We start from the raw sequence: 18,737 nt of genomic DNA, 5'->3' as shown, positions 1-18,737 counted from the left end.
GTGCTAGGGGCTGGAAATCAAAGGTCCCTATTTGCCTGGGACCTATCTGGTTTTAGCACTGAAAGTGCTACAGATCCCAGAAAATCCCTTAGTTCTGGGCAAATCAAGATGACTCTTCAAAGTTCTATAAAATATGGCACTTGGTCACAGGACTTCCCAGACAATTAACTAATAACTACAATATAATATACTAATATAGGTCTACATCATTGACCTAAACTTCCCGGGACAGATGTGTTTCAAAATTCCTCAGATTTTAGAAGGGCATTGTGCATATGCCACAGATCCCGCCAATGTCCTAGTGTGCTCTGGGGAAGTGCTTCCATAATTAACAAGCACATTATTTTTTCTACAGAGATCTCATATAGTTCAGGTCCTGCCTTGAAATAAATCTGCACCAAGCTTGAAAGTTACTGTTTTTAACAGATTTTTAGAATTAAGAACTGTAGATAAGGGATTATAGGGCTTTTTTTTTTTTTTTTAAGATTTGTTTATTTATTTTAGAGGGAGAGGGAGAGAATCTCATGTAGGTCCCTGCTGAGCATGGAGCTGGTCTCCTCTCAGGACTTGATTCCAGGACCCTGAGATCATGACCTGAGCCAAAATCAAGAGTTGGCCGCTTAACCAACTGGCCACCCAGGTGCCCCAAGGGATTATACTTTTATAAGTTATGGGCTGTCCACAATTTGATAGGAAATCATATAGAAGTCAAAAAAGGAAGAGAGGAACTAGGAAGTTTCCCAGTTACAATGAATCTTGAGCTGAGTCTCACAGGATAGTGAGCCATTGACCAGTGTTTAAAATAGCAAGACATTTACTTTCCACCTTCTGACATTATTAATACACTTCATAGATTAATCTTAAATTGGATCTTCCCTGGGTTTCTTCAGAAAACATTTCATAAGAGCTTCTGCAGCAGAACAATTTATGCTTGATGCTTTGATATCAATTTCCAGTAAAGTCAATGCCTTCTATACCTCCTGAGAGAAACTGTTGAATATTAAAAGGAATCTTGTTTAGAAGTGGAAAGCTGTGTGAGAAATGATAGAAATCAATACAACTAAGTCATATGCAGATATGGATTAATTAAAACATTATTAAGTCAAACATCAAAGTTTCTCATTACCACAATTTAACTGAATAAAAAGGAATTTGTATTATAAGAAAGTTTTTGCTCTGAAAGAAAGAACTTTTTAGGGGAAAAATGCTTATCTATCATTTTGTGCGGTAGCATTAAGCATTTGCTAGTTCAAATCTAATAAAGCCCTCTCCATGAATGCATCATTAATAAAATCTTCAAAATGGCTTCTCTCAACATTTTCTTTTTGATTTTTCATGATTTAATTAGAAACATCTTTTAAAAGGCTGGTTTTACTATGGCAGTATCACGTCTGCATTTTCAGCAATATGCTGTTTAATCACAATGGGTTATAAAGTGAAACTCCCAGTACTTATTGTATTATCTAGAAGAACCCACACATTTCGTATTTTTAGTGCCCCTGAGTCATCATCTTATATTTGTTCATCAACATTTTAACTGCCCCTCTTAAAAAAATGTAATTTGATAGTTAATTTTCTAAACTTGTTATTCTTTTATTTTTTTTCAAAGTAATGACATTTCCTATGCCTTTGATATGTATGCTTCATCCTGCACCTGAACTCTTTACTTTTAACAAGTCAAAAGTTATTTCTCTTTTACCTTATATCATTTTAACTATTTTTGTTTAAATATTTGATAACCCTAAATTCTTCTAAGGTTTTTATGATATCAACAAAAATGAATTAGCTATTTTATGCCACATTATTGGATAGTTTTAGACTATATGTAAACACTATGATGGTAGTACTGAAATGGTAGCATGAAATTAAAGGTCTAGGAAAAATTTTATATATACATATTTATATATATAGAGAGAGAGAGACATATAAAGTTTATGTTGGTTACTTGGGCAGCAGAAAAAAATTCAAGTTATTTTTAAAGACAAGATTTATTTTTCTAATAAAGAATAATTCCCAGATATTTTAATATTCAAAGAACGGTGAAAAATATTGTGGGGTAAGTGTTGGTTGCTGGTTTGAGAGTTTTTCATTTGTTGTTGCTTGTTGGGAACAGAATCAAACATGGATAAAATGGGTCATAAACTTTCTGGTGAAGAACCAAGGCTGCTTCCCTCCTACCTCCTCTTTCCCCCCTCCCTCTCCTGTCCTCTCTCTCCCACCCAACACTTGCTCCCCTACCCGCCTCATTTTCTCTTAAATTTCAAAGAAAAAAAAGTGAGCAAATTAAACATATATTGCTCATTATTGTAAGCTCCGTTGAAAGCGAGAGCCTGTTCTTAGCATCCTCCAAGGCTCCTAGCACAGCACCTTCATCATTACCTACATTCTGCGGAGTAATAGCTTGGAGCTAGAGTTCTGGCGTCTAGCTAGCTGACTTCAGTCCTGGTTCTGTCTTACTAGATATGTGACTTTGGGCAAGCCACAGGACCTTCCTTTATTTTGAAATAAAGTGACAGCAGTAGTACCAGTTCATAGAGAGGGTTGTAGGAATTACATCCTTCATTTAAAGCACTTAGACCTTTCTGATACAGTAAGAATTTAAATGTGGTTAGTTGCTAACATTATTATTGTTTCTCTGCTTCATTTAGCTCGAAGGTACATTCCTTTTTAAAAAATTTTAGGTTTTGTGCTTGCTTTGGCAGCCCATATACTAAAAAAAAAAAAAAAAAAAAAAAAAAGGTTTTAATTCCAGTGTAGTTAACAAATTGCTCTTCTTTTTAAAAAATTTATATAATTTACCCAAGCAGTTCTCCTTTAAGAAGTTTATTCATTAATTCATTCCTTTATTCAAGAAAGATTATTTGAGCATTTGTCATGTTCCAGGAGCTGGACTAGATTCTGGAGACACAGGAGTAAGAAGCCTATGGCCCTATTTTTCAGCCTTAAGAGTCAAAAAGGGGCTTCCCAACTAAGCAAGCATTACAAGGCAGTGCTATTAAGTGTTATGGTGGGGTGGTGGGGGTGGCAGGGAGCCAGAGGATGTACACCCAACCCATGTTGGAGAACACACCTGGTGGGGAGCCCCAGCAAGGTGTCAGTAATGTCATCTTATTGTAGAACACCATGTCTTGCCACTCTCTACATCCTAAAACATTCCCCTCTTGTCTTCGTAGGTATCTACAGATTCACACAGTGTCCAAAATGGACAGGGCCTCAGGGATCCGAATACTTAGGAAGTATTCCAGTTGATTTATTTGCAAGAGTCTGGAAGACACTTTGCAATCAGTCTTAAGCAAATGGGAAGGACCAGAAATACTGGAATAAAATCTCAATGTTGCTGCAGCATATCCAAATTATAAACAAGTTGGTACATCATTCCAGTAGTGCATTAAAGAAAAAGACCTTTCAGGTACAGTGCTTTCAAAGAGGTCTAGCCTAGACGGGACAATTAATCAATGTCACTGCCCTCTATTCAGTAGAACCATGCCAGAAAGATCCAAGTATCTTATCTTATCTTATTTATTTATTCCAAGTATCTTATTTTAAAAGACTTCCAGGTAAGAGGATCCTGTAGCAATCCTTGACATCACTTTCTAATGATTATGAAGTTAATTATCATCACATTTTGGGCAAAAGTAAGACCTTGATCACTCTTGCTCTTAAATTTCATTTTCTGCATTTTTCACCCTCTACAGCTTCTATAATTTCTTCTTTCAGCTTCTTAGTTGCCCTCTCTTATTCCACCCCTTTTCTCCACACTGCATCTGGAAGGTATGTGGAACTCATCAAAATAATACAACAACGAATACAGTTCAAAGAATCATTCATCTCAAGGAGTATTTGTATTTTAAAGTAAGGGAAGTCTTAAAAAATACAAACTAAATTTGGGGATTTTGAGACAACTGGTGATATATAGCTGGGTTTTATTTGTTTTATGGTTTTATTTATTTTTTGCTGTTCCTTAAATTATACCACCCTGAATGGCTATTGACTGGCAGCCAGTGCTGTATTTAAGGTATTTAATTGCTAGGATAATTACATTTATACTCCTCATCCCTGTGTATGTGCTGTTCTGGTTTGAGTGTATATCATGTGCTGAGAACTCTGTTCTCTGATTATATCTGAGATATAGGGGAGCAAAATGAAATTGTCCACAATGGGTTTTTAAAGCCAATTGTTACTCTTTATCCATGGCAGAATAATAATAATAATTGTCACCACTTAAATAGTGCCTTTCATCCACAGACCTCAGGGCACTCCAACATTGTTACTTTGCATTATTTGAGAGAATTTCTTTTGGAAGACAGGGCAAACTGAGAGGCACATAATACATGGTTAGCTATGCTAATTTTGTTTTCTTTAACAAATGCAAAATAAATAGCCTACGAAAAAACCAGATAATATCTTGAAGATAAACCCTTCCTAAAGTAGGTTATTTTAAACAGATGTGTTTTGTTTAATATCAATATCATTTTTAAAAATTTTATTCACGCAGACATAAATCCTAGGCTTGATTAACTAATGCTGATTTTTTTGGCTACTACTTTTTCAGAGAAACAGAAACCAGCAACTCACCGGCGCGCACACACACACACACACACACACACAAAAGGGTTTTAATGAATAATAAAACTACAGAATTTTTTAAAGCTTTGCTGCCTTCTAAATTTTATGAGTAAATTTTGTGGAAAGCTGTGTAAATAGAGCATAATTATTTTAAAAATAGAAGTCTTTGTTATTAGTCATCTAACTGTCATGGGTATACAAAGCACCCTGCTGTATAGACAAAGGATTGGGGAAAAAATTACCTGTAGAGAGTTTTTGCTATTGAAAGAATAAAAACTAAAGCGATGGGGTGAACTTTTGGTTTACGGACGCAAATACTGAATGCTAAACCTGGCTGAGGGAAAATCACTTTAGCCTGATAACCGGATTACTTAGAACAAAAATAGAGAAAATTAAGAACTGAAGAGCAGAAAATTAAGGTGGAATGCAATTTAAAGAGTAAGTAGATGATGTAGGCTTTCATTTTCTTCCCCCCCAGTGTCCAGCTAATTAAAATTACAATCAAAATGAAAGAGTCTAAACTTGTAAATATCTTTAGCTAATGATTTTGTCTTTTTAATCATCTTCACATTCAAAGTCTTCTTTTATTCATTTAGGTCTTTACAATAAAATGAAATTGTTTTTCCCCTGTAAAAATCCTTCTTTAATTTTCCTTATCTGCTTCTCTTTATATTATATATTCTTTAGTTCCTTTTACTCTCTCTTAGTGTCATATTTTTTTCAATTGTTTCTTTTACTTTGAGCATACTTTAAAAAAGAAAAGTTATACAGGTGTAGAAATATGCCTGTATTTTAGAATTTAACTCCTGATCCAAATACAACTTCCTCATGCACAATACGAATAATTACTTATTGCATAATATGTATCTTATACATTTGCACTTTCAAAAATGAAGTGGACTCAATTATCTTTTTTTTAAAGATTTACTTATTTTTATTTATTTTGAGAGAGAGAGAGCATAAGCCAGAAGGGCAAAAGGAGAGGGAGAGAGATAATCTCAAGCAGAATCCGGGTTTAGCATGGAGCCCGACGTGGGGCTTAATCTCATGAACCTGAGATCACAACCTGGGCTGAGACCAAGAGTCTGACACTTAACCTGACTGTGCCACCCAGGCGCCCCTATACACCAATTTTCTTGCTAGAAAAATTTCTTCATTGCTTTTACCACCAGGAATCTTCTTGACATTCCCAAGCAAAATCATAGCTGAAGATGCTGCTGACCCATGAAAACTTTGCTTTCCATCATTCTTCAGACTCTCCTGGAATAAGTACTTCGGAACTTAGGGCATGAAAAGGCACCTAAGGAGCATGAAGCCCATAGTGGTGGAGCCCTTTATTTAAGCACCCAAGTTCAATGCACGTTAATTGGGCACCACCATCCATATCCCTTGTGGAGGGTTTGCACTACAAGGAAACATTTTGTTTTGCTGGTAAGGGACGAATCTAGCTGTATGTTCCCAGACCTCTCCTATCCTATATACCCTAATTTCTTGAAAGTGCCACTTACCTTCCTACTTCAGACTGCCACCCTTGTTACACTGTCTTCCTCTTTTGCCTTATTAACTCCTATCTATCCTTCAGCTCTTAAATTAATAACTTCCTCTGAAACTTTGTATCTTGCATCTCAAACTAGATCAGATCTAGGTTGTATGCTTTCTTATCAAAGTCTGCTTCTCCTTTGTAATAGATACCACAATTGTGTTATGCTATATTTGCTCCCTCCCTACCCCCAGTCCTCCCCAGTTAGATGCAAGCTCCATCCTGGCAAGGACTATATTGGTTCTTGTTCACTACTTTAGCTCCCGTAGTACATTTTTAATACAAGTAGGTTCTTGATAAACATTTCTGAACAAAGAAATAAAGTATTGAAGGAATGAATACGTAGACTATGCCAGGTGCTGGGGATGCAGAAGAATCCACAGGATGACATTGCTTTGATCTCTATCGTCCTACTGATCACCATACTCAACTTGACTGATGTGGCCAAATGTCCTTCTCTTCCATTGCTCTCCATGTGAGCCCTACCTACAGCTAAGGGTTTCACTGGATTCTGGCCTCTGATGTAAATAAAAGTGTGCGTGGCCAGGACTTCTTTATAAGGCCATGCGATGGCACACTAGGAAGTGTTGGATAACTCTTTCAGACAGTGTGGTCAGTTAATACTTAACCAAATTAGCATAGTAGGCCCAATTGCTGAAATCATTCTTGACTAACTTAATTTTTTTTTTAATTCACATTTGTCTGGATCTGGAGATAGTTCATCTTATAGCCAGAACAATTTCTACCTTAGCTGCAGTTTGAGGCAGTATGGGGATGGATCTTTCTTCTATCACCACAGGGCAATAGATTCTGCTCAGAATGGGTGATCCATACTGTTGAATATAGTCCTCAGATATGTTCAAAGTCTCAATATATTATAAATTATAAGAAAATGTGATGTTCATTTTCATGATTATATTTCATTTGTAAAATGTGCCATTCATTTGTATCAGATCATTTTCATATTTCAGATTATGTAGCTTATTTATTCATCTTTTCATTAGTAGCTTTATGACTCTACCATAACTGAAAACTGAAAAATTAGGGCAAAACTTGCATATCTGTTTGTTCATCCAACACATATTTATTTGAGTGTATATTATGTTCAAGAAAGTAATTTAGTGCTGTAGATATGACAGAAAATAAAACAGAAAAACAAATCCTCTTTTTGCAGTCTATACACATTCTTGGGGGGGGGACAGACAATAAGTAGAATAAATAAGTTAAATTTACAATTGTTAGAAGATAATTAGTCAAAGGGAAAAAATTAATCAGGCTAAGGGATAGAGGATGTAGTGGTGGGCCACAATTTAACATAGGGTTGGCTGAGAGGTCTTACTGAAAAGATGACATTTGGGCAGAGACTTGAAGATTGGGAGAAAGAGAGAAGCCATCTGGGGAGCAAACATCCCAGACAGTGGGAATAACCAGTACAAAGCCCAGGGACAGGAGCAAGCACCTGGCAGGGTCAAGGAACAGCAAGAAGACTACTGTGACTGGAGTGGTGTACAAAGAGAATAGCAGAGAATGGGATTAGAAAGGAAAAGGAGGGTCAGGAGAAATCCTGTAAGGCCATGTGAACTATTTTGAGGAATTTGGCTTTTACTTGATTGAAATGGGGAGCAGGGATCTGAGCAGTGCGGTAAAAGAATGCGATTTTCATTTAAAAGAGGATCTTAGAGACTCTGTGTTGGGAGTAGAGGATACAAGGTGGAAGCAGGGATCAGTTAGGAGATTAGTTGGAGAACAATTTTTACTAACTTTCTGACTAGGCTATTACACTATGTGTAATAGTGATAATTCTATGTGTGATAGAATTCTAGTGATAATTCTAAATAATGTTATGTTACTGTTATGAATTTTAGGTCTTATTTTTCATACAGCTATAGACCTAGTGGAGAAACACTAAAAATAAATTAAATAGGCTGAACTTAACTGTTCTTTCCTCTCTGCAAATGGTAGAGCTTCCTTGTGGAACCTGAGAAATGTTAAAGGCAGCTCCCTGGCTGATGGGGATAGGGCGCTGCTGGGTAAACAAGCACCTAGCCATGTTTTGTAGAGTCCAGAAAGAATTACTTTCTCTTACCACGCTATTCAGATAATTTGGAAACCTGTGATATTCATTTGTAAATTCATTACCTAGTTATTTCCTTAATTCCTATTATTGCACAACACAGTTAATCAGTTGATTTAGGGGGTAGAAAGAAATATACATGTTTCCAGCCTTAAGCAACTTATTTATAATATAATTAATTTTATGAGTATGATTATAATGGAATAAGAATAATTTTTATGGAGGGAATCAGACTTATTACCTAGCCTAGAATAACATACTATGTATTTATGATCTGATATAGCCTGGTTCCCTAAAATTTTATATTTAAAATTTATGGCAATCAGATTGTGTTTTAAAAATAATTTCACCAGATTTCATGCCTAATCATTATATGTAGCAACAGAAATTGATCTGCAGGATAGATAGGAGATTGCTCTTGCAGAATAAAAGATACAGCAGTTAAAGAGTGTCTAATGCTAGTAGGTGAGATTAGAAATGTTCTTTGGGATGTTTTCTTAAAGGTTAAATAAAGAACAAACAATCTATACTAACAACCTAAAGTAGCAACCTGAAGCAATTCATTCTGAATTTGCAGATTTAAAACTTAAATACTAAAAACCTTTTTAAAATAGCTAAAATTTGATATAGATGTCAATTTTAATAGAAGTCAAATACTGAAAATGTTTCTAAGCTTTGGGGAGTGGCCTATGATACAGTGCTTTGTAATCGCATTTTAAAATTTGATGTGCTAGAAAATTTCATAATTACCACCAAACCATGTCATAAAAATAAATGCATGTACCACACATATAGGCATACATACTATATACACTATATACTATATGTATACACACTATATACACATATTTACATATGAAAGATCATAGCTTAACCTGAGTCTCAAGATTCCTCTCCTGGTGCTTTTTCTCACCCACTTGTAGACCCAAAAACAAAGGAATTGGAAGAATTGTCTATCTTGTCAAATGTTCCCCTAAATGGAGAATTTTCTCTGCATAATTCAGCACAACTGAACAATCCATCCACAATTCATATGTGGCCATTTAAATGACATTAAATAATCTTTTTAAAAATATTATTTTAGATCAGACTTAAATGATCATATTTGGAACTAGTTAAACTAAACCAGCTTCTTGGATGCCAGGTCATTTTTAGATCCATATGTATTGTCATTGAACAGATCTTCTAAAATGTAAGGCTCAGAATCTTTGATATACCCCATAAGATATATAAGCCTAAAGCAAGTAACATGTTATTTTGAGGGTTGTGTCTCAAAAAAAAAAGAGAGTTTATCAAGCCCAGACAGTATCTTTTATGAATAGAGTAAACAAAGTGTTTTTTTCAGAGAAATCGTTTCAGTAGCATTTTAAAGTCACATTTGTCAAAATGAAATAAATCTATTTGAACTCAAGGTTTTAGTTTCTAAAAGGATCCTAATGAAAAATGCTAGTATTGTATTAGCTAACATTATTGGTATTAAAATATAAAATAATTTCTGGTGTGAGAACTATCTCATTAACATCGTCGATTAATTTATATTCTCCTCTTTAGTAATAATTTCAGTATTTTCCACATAATTTGCAATTATGGATGAGAGCTCCTCTAAAAATGATTACTATTACTATGATCTTTTTATTTTTCATTGAAATTATTTTATTTTTTATTGAATTCTTTTTAATTGAAAGGTATAATCTTAAAAAAAAAACATAAAAAAAGAAAGGTATAATCTTAATTGTATATTTTCATATCCCTTGCTGAATTGCAAGTTGAAGTAAAGCACTCTAAAGGTGTGTTTTTCTGGTTTCCACACTTCTGGGTTTTAAAATTCACTGTTTTGGCCCTGGCAAAAATACCTTCACAGTATGATTTAGTTTATGTTTTCAAAAAACAGAAAAACAAAGTTAAAATTCAGACTTTTCATCTCCAATAAAAATAAAAAATTTAAATTTATTAGTAAAATCTTGGATTTAACAATTCAGAGTGTACCCATATGATCCAAATCAAAGTAAACACTTTAAATGTCTCTTTTCTATCAATAAGCTCACTGGTAAATCAACCATGTCCAAGTAAAAAAGAAAATACCGAGTATTTGCTAGCAATTTTTTAGTTTGGATAGAGGAGCAGAACAGATGCGCACTGATAAGTGGAAATACTTTCAGAGAAACATCAACAGGTGCAAATTACTATAAAGCACAGTCTTCAAATAGCACAAAATCAAGATGTAGATTAAGGGTGGATTAAAATTAAGCTATAATTAGGGTGATTAAAAAATAGTTTTGGGAGATGAGTTTTGAGCAAGGTTTTGAAAAGTTATAATATATGAATTCAAAGATGGGAGCAGGTTTTCCAGTGAGAAGAGTAGGGGAAAGACATGGAAAGGAGCAATTGTAGGATGGGTCAAGAAAATCCTACTAGCAGAGCAGAGGCGGGTTGCAAGAATATATTGCTCTTGACCCACGCACTTCTTTAATCTTCTAATCCTCTTTCTTTCAGCCTATCTCTTATCACTTCTTTGCCTATTCCACATAGACCCTGTGGTATATCACAGGAGCCACGCTATGGCTGGAATGCTCAGTGCCTCTGATCCTGTTACTGCCCAGGCATGGCCGGTTTCAGAATTCAAGAAACTAGCTTTGCAGACAGGCCTGTACGGTGGTTGCTGGTGAACTGAACGAAGGTGGTCAAATGTGTGTTATCTATTGTGACTCACAGTCCTGCTCTTACACTGCTCCCTCTTGTACCTTTCTATCATAATCTTAACATCTTTCATGCCAAACTGTTTCTTCTGTAAAACATTTTTTTCAAAAAGTTGCCAGTATTGGAAGGCAGAGACTCTCCTCAGACAGCAATAGTTCCTTTACTTCCCATCCAACTTGCCCTACTAGCTGTACTTCTAGTTATACCTACCAGTAAACCCCCAAATTCAGGAGGTCTCTGCTCTTAAATCTAGGATATTAAAGAAAAACTCATACCTGTTCATGTTGTAGCTACATATCCATCATCTCTGGCTTCATCTAAGCTGCCATATCCATTTGGCAAAAATTCTATGCCTCCTATCTTTTGCAATGTCCTCTCCCATTTTCCCTTTACTCCCTTCTAATTGCCCTCCTTAGGTTTCCTAGCCCAACATGTGTTGACGAGATCATTGATCAGATACCAAGCCAGAAGGTCATCTTGTCCACTTGATTATTAAGGAGCCTCTTCTCCATTATTGGCTTCCTGCTGAGTATTTGCTTGAAACACAAGTATTTCCAGGCTTTAGGACTATTTTAAGTGATCCACCCCATAGTTTTATAGTTTTACCCATTCTCTAAGCTTGCTTTTTACCTAACTTTGATTTGGTTACTTCCAAATCCTAAAGAATCGACACCATTAGCCTCTCCCTGGAAATCAGTATATATCTTGACCTCAGGCCAGATCTTCTTCCATAAAAAGTGTCTAACATGTAAAGGCCAAGTTCTGCCTACTAATGTGATTGTTATTCTCCATTGTCCTAAGAGTCAGCAATCTTCTTCCATCTGGTATAGGCATATTTTGTGGAGCCATCTTTAAATCGGGATGCTCTACTCCATCTAGTACTTAAACTGGGATGTATAATTGACTTTTATATCATCGATAAATTGCTCATAGGAAACTCCCTCTAGGCTATAGATGTGAATTTATGCAAGTGTGGCAGTTTGCAGAAGGCATAGGAATGTAGGACCTGTTCCGGTATTAAATTATTTGGTTGCTGGGTTTATTGAATAGTACACAGTTTATTATTGACAGCATGAACCACATGGAACCCCATAGTCAATTTCCTCCAGAGCTAATATTAAGGCAGGAATTTTTAAACAAAAAGCTACTGAAGGGGGCATGGACTTTGTCTAGACTTGAGGATCCTTCCCTGATTATCTCCTACCTGGAGTTAGCAAGTCCATTCAATATTTCATTCGGCTATAAAAATTTCAAGCACAATAAAAGATTCCAGGTCATAATGACCAGTTGACAGTTACTTGCACTGAAATTCTGGACCAGGTACTCAGCTTTCTTTTATTATGTACCCTAATTACAGATGGATAAAATTTAGATCATCTTGTTGATGGTCAGAGTAAGACATACAAGTGGTCAGAATAAGACATACATGCATCCAAAATTTAGATACCCATTTTGAAAGGAGTATCTTGGAATGTCATAGATCCTCAAGCACCCAGGTCCTTTAGTATCATATCAGAATTTTTATTATTTTTATTTTTATAGAATTTGACATATATGACTTATAAAAGCAACCAGGAACATTTCTTACATTCTGATCTTCATGTCCTATCAGCATGATGTTTTGTGGCTATTGGATCAAAGTGATGTACCACTTGGATTAAAGAGGTGACATTCCCAGCAAACTAGGCTATAGCATAGAACCGGAAAGCTGATGTATTCCTGAGGCATAATAATAAAGATTTATTGGTGTTTAGGTCAATGAAGGCAAATTTCTGGTAATACCTATAAACCAAAATGGATAAAAAATGCTTTGGCAAGATTGATAACTGCACATTTAGTGCTAGAAGATATGTTAATTTATAATGGTAAAAAGGAAAAAAATTGCAATAGCAGCTGCAACGGGAGCCTCAATTGATTTTGTTTTCAATAATCTACTGTCATTGGGACGCCTGGGTGGCTCAGTGGTTGAGCGCCTGTCTTTGGCTCAGGGTATGATCCTGGAGTCCCGGGATTGAGTCCCACACCGGGCTCCCTGCTTGGAGCCTGATTCTCCCTCTGCCTGTGTTTCTGCCTCCCTCTGTGTGTGTCTCTCATGAATAAATAAACAAAATCTTAAAAAGAAATCTACTGTCATTCCCCATGACTTATGGGACAGCAAGAACCAAACCAGCCTGTTAATTAATCACCAATCTTCACTTTCAGGAAGCAGCCTCCTGTAGTGCTCCTGTTTATTCTCTGTTTTGGCTGGAGGGAGAGTGCCAAATGGCCTCTGCTGGGCCCTTCCCAAAATGATAGCCCTTTGTTTTATAGGTATAAGTAAGAAACTGTGTGGGGTTCTGGCAGTTTTCTAAAACATCTATTCCAACAATTCCCTCAGGATCTGAGAAAATGATCCCAAGATGTGCTTGGGAATCTCATGTGGCCTCCATGAAAAAATTCAAATCAATACTCTACTTATCACCCAGACCCCATAATGATCCCAAGCCCTAACTGACTATCTAGAGCGGAGTTACAGGTCCCTGGGAATCAGTGCTAACTTTGAGCCAACATCCAGTATTTCCCAACTTTAGGTATTTCCCCTTCCTCAGTGCACAAGCATTCAGATTAACAGCTGTCAGCCCCCGTTAGGGAAGATAAGGCGAAAGGTTACAGCAGGATCTTTCCTCATAGGTACTAGCCTTCTCTTCATTGGGTGATACTGGGTCTGTGAACCCAAAATTCTCTAGCACACTGGCTCCAGTGAGGCCCCTGTTCACCAGACCTAGAATAGCTTTGGTTAAATAAATCAAGACACACCTTAATTGGCTGTCTTTCTGTTTCATTCCTGGGGACCCCATGATTAATTAACCATAGCCAGAGATTTCTGCTACAGAAGCCATTCCCTGATCCCTGAGTGTAGCATCTGGCTATTAAAACAATACCCACTTTGCTTCAGACTGTTAACAGTCATCACCTGGGCCAGGCCTCAGCTGGCTTCTCACTGCGATCCACTGAGATCAGGAATACCATTTTTATTGCAGCTCTTTCCAGAGCATTCCCAGCTCAGAAAAAAATAAAAATAAAAAATAAAATCCAGCAAAGTACTTTTAAATATTTGGGTATTTCCTTTTTTGCTCTGTTTTATTGGCAGGGGAAAGGAATCTTCGGGGCCCTGGCAAGATATACGAATAAGACACATGATCCATGTAATCTACTTTCTTACCTCACAAAGTCTTTAAATTCTTTCCTCTATGTTGTGCCAAGGACTTTCTAGCCTTTATTTTACCAAAAGGAACCAACAGTGGGTTCCTGTTTGCTTTGCCAAACCCACAAAATCTGCTAAAACTTTTTGAGCTACTGCACTGAATGCAGTATGTTTTATGAATAAACCCATCATAATGAATACAGTTCATTTGTGTTTAGAAAAAAAAAAAAACCTTAGCTTTCCAACACTGGCTACACATTAAAATAATATGAGTTTTTAAAAAATATGATGCTTAGTATACCCTCCACTCCCAGACATTTAAATCAGAATCTCTGGGTTTAGACCAAGCATCTGCATTTTCTCAAAACTGCCCAAGTGATTGTGATCCACAGTGAGGTTTGAGGACTACTGCTATAGAAGTTCTCATTCACTCCCAAGGTTTCATCATCACCTTTGTGCTACTGATGTATGTCTTAAATTCTTCTATGATCTGTCTTCTAAGCTTTGCCCCCGCCCAAACACTATTTCTCTCTTTACCTCTCTGGCCCCAGTTTCCCAAGAATCTAGAGGCTTATACAATATAAAGGAGATCATCAAACATTTTTGCTTACCATGTGCCAGGAACTGCACAAAGATCAAAGTAAACATATTAACTCTGGTCTCTGCCTTCTTTGTGTAGGCATTTGATGGCCTATTGTGAGGTTTCTTTGTCTTTTTTTTAAAGATTTTATTTATTTATTAGAGGTGGGAGTGTGGGGTGGGGGTGGGGGTGTGAGTGGAGAAGCACATTACCCACTGAGCAGCGAGCCTGAGGCGGGGCTCCAGTCCCAGCACCTGGGATCATGACCTGAGCTGAAGGCAGATGCTTAACTGACTGAGCCACCCAGGTGCCCCAGGGTTCTTAACTTCAGCACTACTAACATTTTGGTATGGATCATTCTTTGTTAAGAATCTCTGTCTTGTGCTTTGTAGGGTGTTGAGAAGAATTCTTAGCCTCTACCCACCAGATTCCAGTAACATCTTACTCCTTCCCCTCTTGATATTGCCAGATGTCACCTGGGTGTCAAAATTGCTCTTGGTTGAGAACCGCTGGTCTATGGTCATCTTCACATAAAGGTTTCACAAGAACTTACATTTTAACATTTTATATACTGAGTAATAATTTTCTCTTCATTGTTCCTGATGTTGGATGTTTGTTCCATTTATCAAGACTTCACTTATCTAGAGACCCAGTATTCAAAATTCAATGTTTCATATTGTTGGTTCAAATTGGTTCAATTGTTCTATAGTATACCTGACATTCTGGATTTGCCTGATTGTTCCCACATGACTTCATTTAGCTTGTTTGTCCACCTCTGTTTTACCAGTAAACTAGAAGTTATATCCAAAAGCTTGGTTAGATTCATGCCAAATATTTTTTGATGCTGTAATTCATATTGTAATGTATCAGTTGTCACATAAAGATGTCCCACTTATCAGGTGATAATAACCCTGACTCTATCATTATGAAGTCGCTAATTTTGCATCATGTGATTATCCATTTCACCATAACTTTCCATATAATGGTTTAAGCACCTATTGATGCTTATTGCCTAAGTTTATTTAGGAGTTATCAATGGTCATTTTTCTGGAGGTCCATTTTGGATACAATTTGAGATGGCAATTACATATCTAAAGTGGATATGTCATATAGCAGGTATGCATATCTGAAGGTTGGCATGAGAGAGAAATTTAGAAGTCATCAGTATATGACTGACATTTACTATTCATAAACTTGATGAGATCATTAAAGGGAGAGGATAAATGGAGAAGAGGGTCCAGTGGTGAGCAATCAGGCACCCCAACTGTTATAACTGGATGAAGAGGAGGAACCAAAAGAGGGTTGTGAGGCAGGATCTACTTCATTAATATCATTTCTCATGGCTTTTTCCTCAGTATCTTCTCTGGACTATGGTAAAATCTAATAGATCTTACTGCCTCTAGTTTTGCCTCTTCTAATTCATGCTCCGCAGTAGCATGAAGATTCAGATTAATTATTCAAAAAGTTAAATCTATTAGTTCTACTAGTTTCCAGATTAAAACCCTCTCTCAAAAAGCTCTGCATTGCCTTTAGGATAAAGCCTAAATGTCTACTTTTACCATATGAGACTACTGATGTATATCTTTCCTGCTTGCTTAGATGACATCCTTTACCTGGATGCAGTTTCTTTATAAACATGCTAAACTGTTAATGTTTGTGTAACTTTTATTCAACTCTTTGCAGGGGAATTTGTTTCACCTAATTCATGTTCTAAAGGCAACTGTGAAGCCTTTCCTTACCCTCAGCAAGGTGGAATTGACCACCCTTGTTTTGTGTGTGTGTCTCAAATTGTGACCTTAATGCACTACTCTACAAATTGAGTATAAATATGGTCACTTATTTTCTTTCCAGTTGATTACTCAGAGTATACCTTAAATGCTGCAATAGGGGAAAAAAGTCATCTCCTTTTTGTTCCCTCCCTCAAATTTTCCACAGTTCTAGAGGCTCACACGGTCTATTTAAAGGATATTTCAGAAGACATGCTGGGATAGTCATTAGAGCTGTTAAAAAAATATCCTGGTTCTCTGTCTAAACATATAATGAATATATACTTTTCTGCTCCCTTGAAGAAAGAAGTAGCCGTATGATTTGCTTGGACAATGAAATGTTGGTAGAAATGACACATTTCCCTTCCTTGCAGAAGGTTTTAAGGCCCAGTATTTGATTTGTTCTTCCCTTCCCTCTGTTGTAGTGGTTGGGGAAGCATATGTTGAAATGGAGTCTTTATCAGTTTGGGTCCCTGTGTGATAAGCATTTCAATCTGTGTTGGAATGTAGTATGAACAAGAAATAAGCTCTTTTGCGTGTTCAGCCACTGAGCTTTTGGAATTGTTAGCACCAATGTAGCCAATTTAGACTGATATATACACTAAGCAGGAAGAGTATAAAGTCTTGATGATTCTAGTAAGTAAAGCTGGTAACCACACCTGGTGGCTGAAGTCTTGCTGCATATCTGTACAGAGGAGAGATTCTCAACCTTGGCATTTTTGACATTTTGTATGGAAAAATATTTGTTGGAGGAGGCCGTCCTATATATTGCAGGATGTTTAGTAACAGTCCTGGCTTCCAACTACAAGATGCCAGGAGTACCCTTCTCCTAAGCTGTGACAACCAAAATGTCTCCAAGTATTGCCAAATATCCCCTGAGAGTCAACATTGGCCCTAATGGAAAACCACTGCTTTAGGTAATGCACATCTGCTTTCGATGCACCCCTCTACTTAAGCTGCTACAGATCTTCAAGAGAGAAATGTTACTCTGTCAGAGCTCAGTTCTTTTTTTTTTTTTTTTTTCAGAGCTCAGTTCTGCTGGTATGCCTTTGATGGGTTCCCAGAGTCACAGTCTTTATGTCTTGGCTCTTCCAAGGCCATGAAGCTCAAAACACTTCCCTGTGTCAATCCCAGAAACACAACTGTCAGAGTCTGCTTCTTGTGATCCTGGGTCTACTATCCTTGGACATCAATACCATTAGGAATGGGGTAGCTATCACTACGTGACCCTAGAAAAATATCCAATTTATATATGCCCTTTCCAGAACAATAGATGTATCAAGCCAAAAAGGCTCAGCTAACCTGATGGGACAAGAAAAGAAAAAGTAAGAGCAAATTCACATACAATCAAATGTTACTGAAATTCAATATGAACTTGTTACTAGTCTATAGTACCAGATATTCTTAAAGATATTCAGTTTTATTATACTCCTAAATGAAAGGAGACTAATAAAGTGTTCCAAACAGAAGTTCAGCAAAACAAAACAAAAACAAACTTTGATAAATAGATAAAATGTTTATCCCATGGTAGTTGTTTCAGATTCATTGAATGTGTTTATTTTGTTTTTTTGTTGTTGTTGTTTTTTGTTTTCATTGAATGTGTTTAAATGTGGATTGTTAATCTGCATAATATTACCTGAAGTTTATCATATAAATACATGGAAAAATAATAGTGCAATAATAAGTAGAATAATAGTGAAGCCTCATAGCAGTGGTCTTTACACATTTGCATTCACATATACCCCAGATTAAATTTCTAATTACATGTATTTCTATTGATGTCTACAATTTTTTATTATAATTTTAAGTAGATCCGAAGGATATAATTTTGGCATGTGGTAGTATTTTGTTTTTTACAACAAAGCTGTTATTTCATTCTTTTACATGTTCGAATGGAATCTAAATACCAAAGCAACTTGATACCCACCATATCAGAATAATGCATGCTATATGCTAGTGTAACAAATGAAACCCCCGATTTCAGTGCCTTAATATAATAATGTTTATTTCTCCGTCACACATGTCAATTGGAAGACATTTCAGACTCAGCTTCTTTCCATCTCATGCCTCCACCATTCCTAAGGGCTTTAGATTACTTTGATTCAAGCCAGTGAACAAGGAAAAAGAATGCCGAATCAGGCATAGAAAAGTTTTGTGAGTGAGCCACCCACTTTCCATTGGCTATAATTCAGTCACCTGGCCATACGAACCTGCAAGAGAGGGTAGAAATGCAGTTTAGTTTTAGGCCCAGGACACAGAGGAAATGGGTTAGATGTTCACATAACAGTCTCCACTGCAGTTTACTCTTCTGATCACCAAATACCCTTCCT

The 18,737-nt window shown here is 36.5% G+C and overlaps 1 protein-coding gene across 7 annotated transcripts in view; it reads left to right on the top strand.

Moving 5' to 3' along the window:
* Nucleotides 1-18,737, top strand: part of LOC144324197 (uncharacterized) — a 258,348-nt gene that overhangs the window by 234,566 nt on the left and 5,045 nt on the right. The gene's annotated exons all lie outside the window — the stretch shown is intronic.

The sequence above is a fragment of the Canis aureus genome, chromosome 11, assembly GCF_053574225.1.
Source record: "Canis aureus isolate CA01 chromosome 11, VMU_Caureus_v.1.0, whole genome shotgun sequence".
In the NCBI taxonomy this organism is placed as follows: domain Eukaryota; kingdom Metazoa; phylum Chordata; class Mammalia; order Carnivora; family Canidae; genus Canis; species Canis aureus.
Note: the sequence above shows the minus strand (reverse complement) of the source record. Positions and strands in the feature narration are given on the sequence as shown.